At 29.4% G+C, this 4735-nt stretch overlaps 1 long non-coding RNA gene across 3 annotated transcripts; it reads right to left on the reverse strand.

Annotated features, from left to right (window-relative positions):
* Positions 1-2702: 2702 nt before the first annotated feature.
* Positions 2703-4604, reverse strand: LOC115238187. 3 transcript variants are annotated; one of them, XR_003884458.1, is made up of 6 exons: positions 4393-4604; positions 3802-4020; positions 3408-3665; positions 3271-3333; positions 2995-3198; positions 2703-2910 (listed from the first exon to the last, which is right to left on the reverse strand). It is a non-coding gene; the product is annotated as an uncharacterized LOC115238187 (long non-coding RNA). The 3 variants fall into 3 exon arrangements; XR_003884457.1 differs by having other exon boundaries at positions 3802-4183; XR_003884456.1 differs by having other exon boundaries at positions 3802-4604.
* Between the last annotated feature and the right edge of the window lie 131 nt (positions 4605-4735).

The raw sequence follows: 4735 nt of genomic DNA on the forward strand, positions 1-4735 counted from the left end.
AAATTATGAAGATATAACAGAAAATACTCGCTTCTAATTATAATGTGTCTAATTACATACATCCAAAATTTGTCCCATATTGCTAAAGTATCCAAGTTTTTTCATGTTAGCAAAGAATGCTTACCCAATGTAATTTCGTAGGAACAGCAAAATCTCGTAAATTTACAAATATGTTTGATTCTGAAAACACATGAGATAATAAGTGACATACATGAGGTTAGGATATCTGTCATGTGTAGCAGTAAGCAATGTAGAAAAGCGCCCTGTTAAAATATTTTTATTATTTATATATGGGTTTATTTTTTGTATATCTGTATTTTTCTTGTTATATGCTATCCGTAAACTAATTAATAATTGTACTCTTTCGAAATTAAAATTCCACGGTATGTCACGGCATCGCGAGATTTTACTTGCAAAAGAGTACCGTACAATTATTAATTGTTTACGGACTATCATACATAAAACACAGATATACACAAAAAAAAACATTTAAATAAAGATATTCTAATAGGGCGTTTTTTTATATTGTTTACTGCACACATGACAGATATCTTAACCTCACGTATGTCACTGTTTTAATATTTCATTATGTGTTTTCAGTATCAAAAATGTTTGTAAGTTTACGAGATTTTGCTCTTTGTAATGACATTGGGTAAGTATTCTTTGCTAATATGATAGAGCTTGAGCACTTTAGTAATGTGGGACAAGTTTTTAAATATAAGTAATAAGACATAACAATTAGAAACACAATTCGTATTTTCTGTTATATCTTCATAGTTTATAATATAAGAATACATATATGCAACATAGGCCTAATAATTTTCAAATCATTAATCGATCTCTTTTATTTACAGTGGGATCTTTATGCTAGAAATAATGCATTTTTGGATCTACGCGTGCTGGGATAACTATTGTGCAACTACAGTATGAGGTAATGTTTTTCAGTATTGTGTTTTCTGTTCATTCAAAGGAAGACTGTATTGTGATGATACAATTATGCTGGTAACATTATTTTACAAACGAGATCTTAATGTCACACTATCTGTTTATATTATATCATATATTTATTTTCATTTTAAGCAGGCGAAAGTAATAGATCGGCTCTAGTTTGCAAACCAGGGATTCAGATTGCATCGAATGTCTGGAGGGAATCCATTTACAAAGCACGAGAATCTTTTAAGCGAGAGTTAAATATTACAGTCTTCGCTAAATATTACAGTCTCCGCTAATAGAATCTTGTGATCTGTAATGGAATGATCAACGCTCATTCACTAACTTGCAGTGTCTGTTGAAGCAATAATGATTTTATACTGTTGATGTGTTAGAAGATTGAATAAACATTTGTATCGCTATACAGTGAGTAAATACATCAGCGAAGACAGTACTTTGGCATATTATATCCAAATGTGGCATATTGTAATATATATATAATAACACATATTATATATGTATATTATCTGCATCACAAAAAAAATATTATAACATTTTGTTCTTAACCAATTTATCACCCTACGAAACGAGATATTAGTTGTTAAATTTGACTTTTCAGATTAGGAAATCTGTCATATTTACGAAATATGGCCATATGTGCATGCGTTACTTGCGAAATTGCGCGGAATATGAAATCGCTTCGTAGGGCAGAGCGACAGTTTTAATTGTCACATTATTTCATTGCGTACAAAAACGCGTCGAATAAGTGTATTTTTATCAAAATTTGAGGTAAGGTCTGTAAACTAAACGTTTATGAATATGTTATTTATTAACATTATATTAAAAATCTGTTTCAGATATAGAAGGACTGGGAGAGACATATCCTATGCATGGTAGTAATTTGCAGAGCAGATGTCATGAAATACTCGAAAAGAATTCATTAACAAAACACGAGATTCTTTTAAGCGAGAGTTCATTATTATTATCTCCGCTATTAGAGTCTTGTGAAATGTTATGAAAACAGCAAAGCCTATCCATTTAACTTTTGATCTTGTTGGGAAATCAGTCATTTGCTGTCAAAGCTTAGGTCAAAGCATAAAAAGGATAAACTCTGAACTAGTGCAGCTAATTCAGCTATAAAGAATCTGTAAGCTATAAAAACCTCATGTTTGTATAGTGTTATTTATTGTCCGTTACAAACGATAAAAATGAAATATAATTTAATGTGTCACGTACAAAAGCATGTATTACATATAGAATTATAATATAGAACTAAAAGCTGAATTATATAATATTTTTACTTATATATGCGTATATACATTTCTTATAAAAATATTCTGCTGGTATAAGCTATAAGTATTGCGATACACATAATTTGATATATATAGCATATATAACTCTTTAAAAGATTGATTTAATAAACTATGCACACATATTATCAAAAATGAAATACAAATGTATCTTCATTTTCCGAATATGAATTAGTTGAATTGAATAGTCTATACTCTGCAATAACATATCTTATAAACTTTTAAAAATTATTAAAAATTACACTTATTTTAATTATTATACACATTATACACTTATTTTAATTATTTTAATTACACTTATTTACACTTTATTATTAAACATTACACTTGAAATACTTAAATTAAACATTTTATATATTTCTCTATCAATATCTTTAAAAAAATTACAATCTTAAGAGAAATAATAACAGTATGAGTATCATCAATATTATTAATAGTATAAATCACAGTATCAGTCTTATGAAGCTTTGGATAACCACGTTTTTTCAAAATAATTCAAAAATTCCTTTAACTTCTCATATTCAGGATTTTTTTCTTCACAAGTATTCCATAATATACAATAAGCTTGAGTAAAATATTGTTCTGGCAGCAATGGTATTGTCATTGCCATCGACAATATGATGTTCGAAGAATTACGTAAACCTAAATGATTCCATTTTCTTTATAAAGCCTGCAATAGAAAGTGTTAATAATTTTACCAATAATGCAAGTAATAATTACTGATTATAAATAAAAAAATTGTAAATTAAGATACCTGATTTAGATGAAACCAGCATCCATGTATAGTAGCATTTGGAAAATATTTCTCCATTGCACTCATCGCTGCACATTCATAATCTGTCATGATAAATTTTATGTTCATTAGCAGATTAGGCACAAATTCTATCACTTTCGACCAAATTTTTTCATAAAGAGCTGTGGTACGAGCTTCGCATAAAACAAATATCACTGCGAGAACCTATAAAATATATAGAAAATGTTACAATCATTTATATCTTAATTAGAGCCGTTCTCAAAGTAAAACATCTACCTTGTCTATGTAACGTATATGAATTGTGTAAAGTTGACTAAGGGAAGAAACTCGAGGAACAACCTTTAATCAAATTCTATATTTATTGATAGTTTCAACATAATAAAGTAAATGTAATATATAGTAATGAAACTTACAGAAAATGTACCGTCACAAAAAATTCAGTAGATGATTCAAGTGCCTGGAGCAGTTTATCATTGGAGAAGAGTAATGCCTTTTTTCCATCTTTTGCAGTTAAACTTCCTTTATATATATGAGTTATTGGTATATAATTATTTAAATCGTCAGCAAGCATAGCTATAGATTGTGGTAATTTTGGTCTGCTCTTTTTTCGTTCTCTATTCAGTTGACTTCTAATTGATTTGAAAGCTATAAATGCAGCTGATTCAGGATTTCTGTAAAACATGTCACATATCAATGTCATATCAATCATCTTTTTACAAAATAAAAGTATACATATAAGTTTATCAGTTGTTATTATTTCATGATAGATAGATTGTTAAATATTAATATTTTGTGATTTATAATTACCTTCGAGAAACATCATCAAGTATATCTTTAGGTGCTTGTAATGTTTCACGAGATAAGCGTAACATCTCTTGTTTTAACACATATTTCTGTATTCTTGCATTATCAGGTGCATGATTATGGAAAGGATTAATGGTAACTTTACCATCTTCACCGACTTTTGCCAATCCACGGCATCCAGTGATACGTCGAGTAGACGTTTATCAATGTTATAAGCATATCCTTCATAAAAATAGACGGTACTATTTTCTGATTTGCCTTTAAATTCTTCCATATTTAAGGACTTGATAATATGTGACTTGTATTTGATGATATGTTAATGATAAGTGATTGATAAGATTGTGATTGTGACAAGAGTTGCAAAAAGCGATAAATAAAGAACTTTCTGAAATAATAGAAAAAATGATACCAATGCCATTAGCATAGAACGCAATGTATGCAATTTCTTATTAGCAATTAGTTATAGAACGCAATTAACGAGATGTTTTCAAATTTTGTAAAGTATTGTGAACACATTTTACTATTAACAATGCATTTAATTATCGAAAATTATAAAAATTATGAACGACTCATTGCTGACAAAAGGATTCTTACAATACTTGCAACTAGTCTTCTTCTTTTTCGTTTTTGGCCTGCACAAGCGGAAATAAGGCTTCTGATTCTGCTCTCTCACTGCAGCCATATTGAATAATGATATCAGAATTCTCTGAGGCTGCAGTCGAGAAAATGCTACAGATGCTTCGAAGCGTTTGGTTGACCAATCAAGGCAAAGAGAGTAAAGATTATTTTATTCTAATTGGTTAATGTAATACTTCGAAGCATCTCTAGCGTCTTCTCGACCGCAGCCTGAGAGAGTTCTGATATCATTATTCAATATGGTTGCAGAGAGAGAGAGAGAGAGAGAGAGAGAGAGAGAGAGAGAGAGAGAGAGAGAGAG

The sequence above is a fragment of the Formica exsecta genome, unplaced genomic scaffold (assembly GCF_003651465.1).
Source record: "Formica exsecta isolate Colony F162 unplaced genomic scaffold, ASM365146v1 scaffold3262, whole genome shotgun sequence".
NCBI lineage: Eukaryota > Metazoa > Arthropoda > Insecta > Hymenoptera > Formicidae > Formica > Formica exsecta.